The sequence below is a fragment of the Apodemus sylvaticus genome, chromosome 22 (genome assembly GCF_947179515.1).
Source record: "Apodemus sylvaticus chromosome 22, mApoSyl1.1, whole genome shotgun sequence".
Classification (NCBI taxonomy): domain Eukaryota; kingdom Metazoa; phylum Chordata; class Mammalia; order Rodentia; family Muridae; genus Apodemus; species Apodemus sylvaticus.
The window spans coordinates 22,353,639-22,366,698 of NC_067493.1; positions in this window are offsets into that span (position 1 = coordinate 22,353,639).

The window sequence follows — 13,060 nt, forward strand, 5'->3', positions numbered from 1 at the left end:
GGCACGCACACACATGTATGCATGCATGTACACACACAAACATACACATCACAGAGATAAAAATAAATCTAAAAAAAAAAGAAAAAACCAAAGCCTCATGTGTTCACGAAGTTGGAGTATGGTAGAATTGTTACTTTGGTCTGTTGTGAGATCTCTGGGATGTATAGAGAGGGCTGTGTGTGTGTGTGTGTGTGTGTGTGTGTGTGTGTGTGATGTCTAGCTAAACGTCTCCTACAACATGAGGGCTCCAAATGGGAGCCAGCACCTCCAATGCCCAACTGGGATCAATTTGGCAGAACCACACAGAGTGTGAGAAAGTAATAAGATCCGTTCAGCCAGCGGTAAGTGGCTGTGCCCATTTCCGGCCCCCAAGAAATTTCACACCTTGATGCCAATGAAGAGATTGTAGGAAAGAGGATTTAACATTAATTAGCCTTTCCAACCTCAGAGGGGGCAATGTGAAAATGTCCCTTCTTCCTCATTGGCATGGCTGAGACAGACACACGAAAAGGAAGTCTCTTCCCCGGGAAAATGTCTGCAGAAGAACAAATCAAAGCCGGTGCAACGAGAAGGACGGTTCGTCCTCAGTGACACCATTTCCTGCTTCTTGCGTCTCTGTCAGGATCTCATCCCGGAGCTAGGGTGGCCTCCAACTCACAATCTATTGCCTCAGCTTCCGTTCCGCTGGGATTACAGAGATAAACCAGAGGAGCAGTACCATTGGAAGGTAGGTCAAGAACACCAGCTCCGGGGATCATTTAGCTTGCGCCCCCTGGCGAGCACTGGGTGCCCAGAATACGTGTTTGACAGCTGGGTGAATGGCTGGGCAGCTGAACGTGTTACTCAATGGTCCCTTCTGAAACCAACACCTATCAAAGTCTTGCCCGGGAGGGAGGGTTGTTTGTGGAAAAGGGCTAGAACCCAATTTGCAAAACCCCTCTGTTGGCCTCACAATAATTTATGCTCATCTGCGTCTAATAAAATATGGAAGCAATTTTACAGGAACATTTTGTGCTTTAGCGATTCATTTAACTATTTTCTCCAGGGGGGCGAGGCATATATTCTCATCCAGATGTGTGGGGAGTTCTGTGAATAAATCTGCAAATATCAGGATGAGACGCCTCCCCCCACCCCTGCTCCCACCATACCCACTTGGAGCCTGGCTGTGGTTAATGAAAGCAGAGGCCTACAGGATTCAACCTGTCCTCTCTGATGATTTTGGGGTATCCGTTGCATCTCTCTACTCTGCCCTCCGTCCCTCAAACTGCTAAGGTGATCTGAAATGCTAGAGATGATTTGCTAAAGCCATTTTTCCTCAGAGAACTTTCCAGAACTTGTCAGGGCCTCAGAGAGATGAACCACTTCCCGCTTCTTTGCCCTCCCTCCCCCTGCCAACCAGAGACTCCGCAGATCTGCCCTTTGGCCCCTTCAGGGGCCTGTGCCACCTGCACGAGCTACCCCAGTCTCCCTGCAGGGTTAGCAGCTGACGAACACTGATGAATAGCACCTGCCCCCAAGCTGCCAGGCGCACCATTCATAACTCGATTTTCTGGGTCACCAATTCTTTTAATTAAACTTTTCATTTTGAGATGATTGTAAATTCACGGTTATAAGGAGGGACTCTGAGAGCACGTGCCTCCTTTTTACCTGCTTGCTCCGCAAATGGTGGCATCTTGTAAAACTGCAGTACAATATTGGGTCATGAGTGTGTGTGTGTGTGGTCACGGAGGGGTGGGTTATACACATGTTTGTGAGCCTGAGGTCAATATCCAGTGTCTTCTTCAATCACTTCTCCATTTTTAAGAAAGATTTACTTGCACTGGGCAGTGGTGGTACAGCCTTTAATCTCAGCACTTGAGAGGCAGAGGCAGGTAGATCTCTGTGAGTTGGAAGAGTCTGGTCTACAGAGAGAGTTTCAGGACAGCCAGGGATGTTACACGGAGAAACCCTGTCTCAAAAAAAAAAAAAACAAAAGGCAGCTGGGCGGTGGTGGCGCACACCTGTAATCCCAGCACTCTGGGAGGCAGAGGCAGGCAGATTTCTGAGTTCGAGGCCAGCCTGGTCTACAGAGTGAGTTCCAGGACAGCCAGGGCTATACAGAGAAACCCTGTCTTGAAAAAACAAACAAACAAACAAACAAAAAAGGCAAAGAAACAAGAAAACAAAAGAACAAGGATGTATTATTTATTTTTATTTTATGTGTATGAGTGTTTTGCCTACACATATGCGCTACAGTTACAAGTGGTCATGAGATACTGTGTGTGTATGCTGGGAATTGAACCTGGATCCCTTGTAAGAACAAGTGCTCTGAACTGCTGGGGCAACTCTCCAGCCCCCTCACTGCTGTTTTTTTAAAGATCAATCTCTGTCTCTTAATGTTGCTAGACACAGATTTGAGCCAAACCAATATAGGTTTGGGGTTGGTTTGGGTTTTTTGGAGGCAGGATCTCTGGCCCAGTGCCCAGCCTGGTCTTGAATTCACTATTGTGACCCAGACAGGCTTTGGATCTGTGACTTTACTGCTCGCCCTCCCAATAGGCGTGGCCCCTGTGTCCTGCTTACCTTGTGCCCCTTGCTCTGCTTGAAGCTGTGCAGTGTAATTGTCACAGATGTTTCTTTTTTTGTTGTTGTTTTTTGTTTTTTGTTGTTTTTCAAGACAGGGTTTCTCTGTGTAGCCCTGGCTGTCCTGGAACGCACTCTGTAGACCAGGCTGGCCTCAAACTCAGAAATCTGCCTGCCTCTGCCTCCACCTCCCAAGGGCTGGGATTATGAGCGTCTTTATGTCACACTGAGGCACAGGGAGTTTAAGCAACTTGCCCTAAGTCACACAGCTTGTAAGTGGTAAACTCAGGATTCAGATCCAGGCAGTCTGCCATCAGGGCCCTTGTGGAGAAGGGTCAAACACTGTCTGAAATCGGGTGACAGTCAGTGAGTCTCCACTGAACAACTGAACACCACAGAAATGTGAGTGTTGTGTCGGAAACACGGCTCTGGTTTGGACAGACCACACCAGGCCAGTACAGTTTCCATGTGAGAGGGGTTTATTGTGGGGGAAGGGGGTAAAGGGGATGACAGAGATGAAGGGAGAAAAGAGAGAAAAGAGAGAGTGAAGGTCAAGAGGGCCTGCCTTTTATTTAGGATGTGCCAGTAAAGGTGGCAGGTAAACCAAGTGGACGCTGGCAATGTATGGTGGTTGCCATGGCAACAGATGCGTGGATCCCTGTGGTTTATGGGTCGTCCTTGGATTGGGAGGTGACCTGTAACTGTAGAGCCAGTTCCTGATAACAACAGTGGAAAAAAAAACCTAAGAAGTCCCCTCTTCTGCCTTCCCCTTACCCACTGAACTATCCCACCACTCAAGGATTGGGGCCTAGTGAGGGGACGTATCTGAGGAAGACTCAAAGCTGCACTGAAGAAGGTTCTGGAATGGGTTCCAAGTCCTCCGGCTGCTGTGGGCTTCTGGGTAAACCCCTCAGGGCACCTCCTCACGTCTCCCCGGAGAGTGTTCTGAGCTGCAGCACGGCCACCGCACGGCACGGCATGGCACAGAATGCTTACCCGTCCCAGGCACCAGCCTCCAGGGCACCAGCCTCTCGCCAGAGCTCACCTCCCTCTTCCCGCGGAGCCTGTGAGGGATTCTAGGGATTCTTTTCTCTGCTGGATTTTGCTGATGTCAGATAAACGTGAGCACTGTGGCGTGCCTCAGTGGTCCACCCTCCCGGAGCTGGGAATGAAGTGGGGCCCAAGAAATCCTTTGGCAGGGAGGTGAGCCAGGCTCGCACGCTGTCCAGGCTGGCCTCAAACTGGCTTGTAGCAGAGGACAACTTTGAACTCCCCGTGCCCCTGCCCCCACCCCCCAAGAGCCGTGATCACAAGTGTGCACCAATACGCCTAGCAAGGATATATTATTTTAAAAGAAACAGATATAACAGCAAGCCACCTCGGAAAGTTCCCAAAAGGAAAGAAATTGAAGGTGACTAGGTGTGGAGGTCTAGCCTGCAATCCCAGCTCATGGGAGTCTGGAATAAGAGAGGCCAACCTAGGCTTCTTAAAGGGGCGTTGTGGGTGCAGGGAAGAAAGGAAGATGGCAGAAGAGGGGCGGAGGACGCAGGAGGAGAGAAGAGGAGGACAGGAAATGAGGGGGAAAGAGAAGAGAGGGGAAGGAAGGAAGAAGGAAGGGAAGAAAGAAAGGAAGAAAGGAGGGAGAGGGGAAGAGAGGAAAGACGAGATAGAAGGAAAGAAAAAGAACAGAAAGAAAAGAAAGAAAGAAAGAAAGAAAGAAAGAAAGAAAGAGAAAGAAAGGGAAGAAAGAAAGAAAGAAAAAGAAAGAAAGAAAGAAAGAAAGAAAGAAAGAAAGAAAAGAAAGAAAGAGAAAAAAGAAAGGGAAGAAAGAAAGAAAGAAAAAGAAAGAAAGAGAGAGAGAGAGAGAGGGAGGGAGGGAGGGAGGGAGGGAGGGGGAGGAAGGAAGGAAGGGGAACTGAAGGGAAGAAAAGACGAAGAGTAAAGGTGAAGAGGAATGAAAAGAAAGAAATAAAAGGAGAATAAAGTTAGGAAAATTGCGTGGGGAAAGGGAATTTGCCGGGAGAATAACAGAGAGCCCCTTGCTAGGGCAGAAGTCGCGGGGGTGGGGGTGGGGGAGGGGAGGTGGGGGAGGGGGGCCATGGGCGGGGGCGGGGAACGCTCCCCCGTTGCCTCTGTCCCTGGCCATCCTGTTCTGGCAGCTCGTCCCAGATCAAGGCCTCAGGGTCAGTTCCAACGTGTGACTCATCTGTCGATGGATTTTGTACAGAACAACCCCTTGGTTTCTTCAGCAGCCTCCTGCTCTCGGACACATCTCTCCGCCCCTAGAACGCTGTAAACAGAGTTTTATGTCTGCAACCCCGTCTGCGTTTGAAGTCTTTGGAGACTGCGGTTCCGGTTTGTTGCTAGGTAGCACTGAAGGTGAGCTCTTGAGCCGCGAGCCGCCTCGGTCTCCGGAGGTATCAGGTGCCAGTGATTCAACGCTAATGGCAGGAAGTTTTAGATAAACGATTCCATCTGTCTAGGCCATGGATACACCGCAGCAGAAAAAAAGAAAACTCTCCCCTGGTTCATTCCAGGAGTGCAAGGAGGACGCACACACCAAAGCAGTGTCCAGGAAAAACAAAGTTCCCCAGTGAAGAATTCTCCCCGGTGTTCGCCTTTCTTTTTCTTCCTGCCTCTTTTTTTCTATATTCTTTCTTTACATTTCATATATATATATATATATATATATATATATATATATATATTCTTTGTTTACATTCCAAATGATTTCCCCTTTCCCAGTTCCTCCCTCCCCATATGTCCCATAAACCTTCTCTCTACCCATTCCCCAATCACCTCCCTCCTTTTTCTCTGTCCTGATACTCCTCTCCAATGCTAGATCAAGCCTTTCCAGGATCAGGACATTTCTTTACATTTCAAACGTACATCTTCCCCACCCCCCACCCCACCCCATAAGTCCCATAAGCCTCTTCCCTCCACCCGTTCTCCAATCAACCCCCTCCCACTTCTCTGTCCTGGTAATCCTCTACAATGCTCTTTTTTTTTTTTTTTTTTTTTTTTTTTTTTTTTTTTTTTGGTTTTTTGGACTTTTGGATTTTTGGATTTGGTTTTTTCGAGACAGGGTTTCTCTGTGTAGCCCTGGCTGTCCTGGAACTCACTCTGTAGACCAGGCTGGCCTGGAACTCAGAAATCTGCCTGCCTCTGCCTCCCAGAGTGCTGGGATTACAGGCGTGCGCCACCACCCCGGCTAATCCCCTACAATGCTACATCAAGCCTTTCCAGGACCAGGGCCCTCTCCTTCCTTCTTCTTGGGAATGATTTGATATGTGGGTTGTGTCTTGGGTATTCAGAGCTTCTGGGCTAATATCCACTTATCAGTGACTGCATTCCATGCACGTTCTTTAAACTTAGATATTGAAATAGGGATGTAACTAAATGCCTAGACTCCTCTGGTGAAGAAAGGGGGGTGTGCATCCATGTTAGAAAACTTGCCTAGAATCCCCCAGTGAGAAGACTGAGCTATGGCTTAGTAATAGAGCACCTAGCTGAAATTCCAGAGAGGGGCTCCAGAGGTAGTGTGCTAGCATGTGGGCAGACCCTGTGTATAATCCTTAGCGTTGAGGATGATGATGATGATGATGAATTATTATTATCCATCATCTACATTATTCTTTATGATTTATAAAGCTGTCTTGTAACTCCCCAGCCTGTCTGTGCTCAAGAGATCAATGAGAAAGCTAGGTTCATTCTCAATGTCAAGACTGCTTTCCTGGAGTCCACTGCCTAGCCAGTAAGACCATAGGAACAAAAACTGCTACAGATTTTTTTTTCTTCTGCAGTGCCATAGCTTGAAGCCAAGACCTTGCATATACCACACCCTAGCTCATCACTGGGGGATTCCAGGCAGGGGCTCTAGCGCTGATTGACATTCCCAGTCCTTGGCTTTTTGAGACAGAGTCCTCTTATGTAACACAGGCAGAATTTGAACTCACGATCCTTCTGCTTCAGCCTTGAATGTACTGAGACTGCACTACTGCTCTTGGTCTGAAGCCTAGATGTTCTTAGGAAGTTCCTCTTCTCCTTTGAGACAAACTCCCGTGGAAGTGCAGTAAATGGAGGGCAATCTAGGTCTCGATGAAACAGAGTCCTGGCTACCGCTGTGTGTGGGCTTCCTCCGTGCTAGGGTGAAGGACAGAGGTCAAGCCAACCCTCATCTCTTTCTCTTTGCTCTCTCCAGGGTCAGTTGGGCTTGCAGTGGAGTCTCAGACACTGAGGTCATGAAGTGGAATCGTGTGGTCTCTTTGTAAAGTCAGCTATGTGAAGAACTGTTTCACTGAAGCAGACACGGGTGAAAAGGTGTTTTGCTAAAGCAAGCCCGTGAAAGGACACCTGATGAAGGATTCTTAACCAGCCGCATGCATGTAGTGGTTCACCTTACATGCGTTGTTGAGTTCCATTTGTCATGACTCTGTAGAGAAGAAAACACACACACACACACACACACACACACACAACCCTTCTAGAGAAGTTTTTGAGGCTTCTTGCAGATTCCACAGACTCAGGCTGATGGGCAGAGCGATGTCAGATGACACAGTCTCATGTGGAGTCTTGCGAGGACAGACTCACGTGCTGAGACAAGACACCTGGTGAAGCAAGACCCATGGAGGGCCTGCGATGTTTGGAGCGGGTATAAAGAGGACTCAGCGGACAGGGACAGAGGCTCGGCTTGCTCGCATAGCTAGCTTTACAACGCTTCTTGGTCTCCATCTTCGGATCTTCGCTGATCTTCGCTCCACTGAGAGAGGTCCTGGTGTTCCTGCTGACTCGTGCTGATGTGGCTGAGGCCCGGCTGTCTCTGTTAGGTCCTGCCACCACTGCTGATTCACGTTTGCTATCTCGACACTACTGAACTGAACTGCTGGTATAGTCATGAAGTGTTGGTGAGTAGATCAAGCAACTGCTGCTGACCTGTGAACTGAACTGCAATTTCCTCACAGCGCAGATGGGAGTTGTTGCTCCAAAGAATCATTTCTAACCAGGCCCACTTCCCCTGCATCCTAAGAACCTTTCTTTTTCACTCCCTCTGGTGGGTGGTGGGCTAGAAGGGAGGTTAGAGCACTTAAGAACCCATAGTAAAAGTAGGATTTGAGGGCTGGAGAGATGGCTCAACAGTTAAGACTGCTCTTCCGGAGCTCCGAGTTCAATTCTCAGCAACCACATGGTGGCTCACAGCCATCTGTAATGGGATCGGATGCCCTCTTCTGGTGTGGCTGAAGAGATGGATACTGTAATCATATAAATAAGATAAACAAAAAAAAATTTTTTTAAGTAGGATTTGAAAAATAAAAGCCTACAGACGAGAATGTTGTGCCTCCGTCTCTCTGGTTACATCCATGTTAGGAGTCGTTAGTCTTCGTTGGTCTTCTATTCAAAATCCCTAGATCTAAAGGAGTAAGAGACTTTGTGAGGTCCAGTTCAGACAATGACATTTCAGCACTAGGATTTAAGACCCAAGTTCAAAGACACTTTCTCACTTAGGGGCAGTTGAGAGGGCCAACTAGGGCATGACTAGGTTTCCTAGTGTAACAGTCAGGAAATGTTGAGTTATCTGCAGTAACAACCTCAAAAATCCCAGTGGGAAGGGAAGGAAGGAAAGAAGGGAGAGAGGGAGGAGCAGGGATGGAGGGAGGGAAAGAAAGAGAAAAAAGATGAAAGTTGGAAGGAGAAAGAGATAGCTCGATAGTAAGAGAGCTTGCTGTATGTGCCTGAGGACCAGGGTTCAAATCCTTGGTGCTCTCATAAAAAGCTGGGCGTGGTTGTATGCACACCTGTATCCCCCGTGCTGTGGGGAATGGAGACAGGAGAATTGCTGAGACTTACTGGCAGCCAACCTCTAGCTCAAAGCTTGTAAGAGACCCCAACTCAAGACAGAGTGGGGCCCCAGATAGCCCCCTCTGGCTTCTGCATGTGCGTACAAGGCAAGAGCAACGACATCGGCAACCAGGGAATTCCTGCCTTGAGATCCTATCCGCGCCCTGTTCTTGAACTGGAACCTTCTATAGAGAGAACTGTGTGTTTCATTGTGTGAAAAAATGGCAGTGGTTTGCTATGCTCCAGATTCATTCTGTGAGAAGATCTGACATTTGTCCCACGGCTGTAAAAACGCAAGCACTTACCTGCACACCAGTGCCCATCCTATTGAAACTCCATTCTAATGAGAATGTCAGGCTCTGCTGTATCTACCTAGGATGGGAAATCAGACCTGATTTCTCTCACGGGAGATAGTCTTCTCCTTAAATGATTTCTTCAGTCACTTCATCAAGAACTGTGCTTCCAGAAGGAACACCCTTCCCTCGCTGGCCCACGCCAGCTGTCAATTCTTGTCACCTTCAGCAGAGAATAAACAGTGGTGGCCAGAACTCCGGGCTCCTAAGAGCTGACTATGTGTGTCTATTTGATGGTGCCATGTTGCTAACTTGGCTTCAGCTGTGATGGGTGTGTCTGTGTCACGGCAGTCAGCTGACTGCTAAAGGTGGGTGTGTAGATGGGGCAATGCTGTATCGGTTCAGCAGAACACATCCGGGATGGTTACAATTGCTTGTGAGTGTGACAGAGTCTACAGTCACCTTGGAGACAAACCTCTGTGAGGGATGTCTGTGAGGACTTCCTGGAGTTCAGCAAGGGAGGAAAAGCTGTCCTGGATGTGGTCAGCACCGTCTCGTTGCCTGGGGCCTCAGAGCTGAGCACCAGCATCCGTCTCTTGACTGTGAATGTAACGCGGCCGTCTGCCTCAAGCTACTGCCATTTCATTATGCCCTGTGTGCACGCATGCGTGTGTGTGTGTGTGTGTGTGTGTGTGTGTGTGTGTGTTTGTGTGTGTGGTGTGTGTGTGTGTATGTGTGTGTGTTTGTGTGTATCTGTATGTGTGTTTGTGTGTGTCTGTGTGTGTGCCTGTGTGTGTGTCTGTGTGTGTCTGTGTGTGTGTCTGTGTGTGTGCCTGTGTGTGTGTCTGTGTGTGTGCGTCTGTGTGTGTGTCTGTGTGTGTGTCTCTGTGTGTGCGTCTGTGTGTGTGTCTGTGTGTGTGCCTGTGTGTGTGTCTCTGTGTGTGCGTCTGTGTGTGTGTCTGTGTGTGTGCCTGTGTGTGTGTCTGTGTGTGTGTGTTTATGTGTGTGTGTGTCTCTGTGTGTGTCTCTGTGTGTTTGTGTGTGTGGTGTGTGTCTGTGTGTGTCTGTGTGTGTGTTTGTGTCTCTGTGTGTGCCTGTGTGTGTGCCTGTATGTGTGTCTGTGTGTGTTTGTGTGTGTTTGTGTGTGTGGTGTGTGTCTCTGTGTGTGTCTGTGTGTTTGCCTGTGTGTGTGTGCCTGTGTGTGTCTGTGTGTGTGTTTATGTGTGTGTGTTTGTCTGTGCCTGTGTGTGTCTGTGTGTGTGTTTATGTGTGTGTGTTTGTCTGTGTCTGCGTGTGTCTGTGTGTGTGTGTTTGTGTGTGTCTCTGTGTGTGCCTGTGTGTGTGTCTGTGTGTGTGTGTTTGTGTGTGTCTCTGTGTGTGCCTGTGTGTGTGTGTCTGTGTGTGTATGTGTGTATATGTATGTTTGTGTGTGTGGTATGTGTCTGTGTGTGTGTTTGTGTGTGTCTCTGTGTGTGCCTGTGTGTGTGTGTCTGTGTGTGTATGTGTGTATATGTGTGTTTGTGTGTGTGGTATGTGTCTGTGTGTGTGTTTGTGTGTGTCTCTGTGTGTGCCTGTGTGTGTGTGTGTCTGTGTGTGTATGTGTGTATATGTGTGTTTGTGTGTGTGGTATGTGTCTGTGTGTGTGTCTGTGTGTGTGTCTGTGTGTGTGTGCCTGTGTGTGTGTGTCTGTCTCTCTCTGTGTGTGTCTGTGTGTGTGTGTGTGTGTGTGTGTGCGCTCTCAGGCTGGGACTCCAAACAAACCCTGAGGCCCTCTGAGTGAAAATGGCCACCCCTTAGGCTCATATATTTGAATGAGTAGTCATCAGGGAGTGGAACTCTTTGAAAGGATTAGAAGGATTAGGAGGTGCGGCCCTGTTGGTGGAAGTGTGTAGTGCATGTGACACTGGGAAAGGGGGAAAGGGGAGAATGGCGTCTTCCCAGAGCTCACCAGCTCTGGCAGGGCAGAGGCAGGAAACTGCCACTCCAAACCATGGGCTGCCTCGGTGGGCATCAGAGGGTGTGAGGTTGCTGCACGGCCTTTCACAGTCTGACAGAAGTTGAGTCATTGGGGGTGGACTTTGGGGTTTCAAAAGCCCAGTCTATTTCTCTCTCTCTCTCTCTCTCTCTCTCTCTCTCTCTCTCTCTCTCTGTGTGTGTGTGTGTGTGTGTATGAGTGTTGTCTCTCTCTGATTCTCTGTCTGTCTCTGTCTCTGTGTGTCTGTCTCTCTGTGTGTCTGTCTGTCTCTATCTCTCTCACTCTCTCTGTCTCTTTCTGTCTGTGTGTATATGTGTGTTGTATCTCTCTCATTCTCTGTCTCTCTGTATATTTATGTGTGTGTCTTTGTCTCTCTCCCTCTGTCTCTATGTGTGTATAGGGGTGTGTCTCTCCCTCTGACTCTCTGCCTCTCTCTCTCTCTCTCTCTCTCTCTCTCTCTCTCTCTCCCTCTCCCTGAGAATCAGGATGTAGCTATCAGCTCCTTCTGCAGCACCATGCCCGCCTGCCTGCCGCCATGCTCCCCTCCATGATGATAATGGACTAAAACTCTGAAACTATAAGCAAGTCCCCCGATTAAATGCTTTCTCTTATAAGGGTTGCCTTGGTCACGATGTCTCTTCACAGCAAAAGAATACTTATGGAGACAGTGTTTTTTCACAGCAACAAAAATCAAACTAAGACAAATTTTTTCTTCCTCAAGTGTTGTTGTCAGCAGAGAGAAAAGCAACCAACAGAACCTGAACTCCAGAGATGCCTTCCCGGTGAGGTCCACAAGAGACTCCAGACAGGAGGGAATCACCCCATCCCAGCCCTCAGCAGTGTCGTCAGCCTTGGAGTCTAGGAAGCCACCACTAGACGACCCATGTCACGCAGGCAATGGACCAGGAACCATGTCTTAAAAAAAAAAAAAGCATAGAGTTTTACACATCGTAGGCTGCCTCAAAGTCACTCTGTAGCTGAGGATGACCTTAAACTTCTAATCTTTCTGTCTCTATCTCCCCAGTGTGCCACCACATCCAGTTTAGGCCGTTGTGGAGGCTTGAGTGACAGTGGCCCCCACACACAGGCTCATATATGTGAATGTTTGGTCCCTGGCTGATGGTACCGTTTTGGGAAGGACTAGGAGGTGTGGTCTTGTTGGAGGTGATGGAAGTCCTCAGCTACTGCTCCAGCCCCTCGCCTTCCTGCCTGCGTCCGCACCTTCAGCTATCATGGTCATGGACTCACCCTCTGAAACTGGAAGCAAGCCCCCAATTAAATGCTTTCTTTTATAAATTGCTTTGGCCATGGTGTCTCTTTACAGCAATAGAACAATAACTGAGTCAGCAGAGCTGCGGATAGAACCCAGGGCTTTGTGCAAAATAAACAAACATTCTACCAACTGAGCCACATCCCAGGAGCCAGCAAGATCTCCAGGCTAGATGACCAGCCAGCCAAACCTACTTGGTAAGTCCCAGGTCTCAGCACGAGGGTTGCCTCCACATAGATGTGTGTAAGACACACACACACACACACGCACACGCACACGCACACGCGCGCGCACGTGCACTCATGCACACATGTATGTGAATATTCACAAACACACACAAATACCAGTGTCGACAACCAAATGAACCAGAGCAAGGGAAGGGTTAATCAGTGAAGAGTCAGTTAAGCAAGCCAGAGTAAGGGAGGGGCTGTCTGAGGCCACGCCCAGACCATGCAGAGATGGCCAGGGACCAAGCAGGCCCTGCCGAGTATAGAAAGGTCATTGGACGTGTGGCCACCAGGGGGTAAGAAGCCAGGAGTGAGGCAGCCCATCCAGAAGAGACCATTTCAACAGCAGGACTTGGGGAGACAGCCGGGCCTGAAATGAAATAGGACCCAGAAGCCGCAGACGGCCATCTCCCAGAATGCCCACCAGCGTGGCCCGGGATGTAGGCTGCGCGGTTAGTTTTCGTTGTTTTATTTTGCTTGAGATAGGGTCTCGTGTTTGGCCTCAAACTCTTTATGTAGCCAAGGGTAACCTTAAACTCCTGGTTCTCTTGTCTCCGCCCCCTAAGTGCAGGGACTGCAGGCCGACACACCCAGTTTAACGTTGCTGGGGATCAAGCCTCGGGCCCCATGTCTGCTTAGGCAGGAACAGAACTGCATCCCTAGCCCGTGGTTGGTTGGTTGTTGATTTATATGCCTATATATTTGGGTGTGTCTTTGTGATTGTGTTGGTACTATCCGGAGACCAGAGAGGTTGTCGGATCCCACTGGATGGAAGTTACAGGCTGCTGTGAGCCACCGGCATAGGGCTAGGCTCGTTGCACTTGGGTCCTCCGGAAGAAGAGTCAGTCTCTTAACCGCTGAGCCATCTCTCCAGCTCCAGCTTAGAATGAGAAAAGAT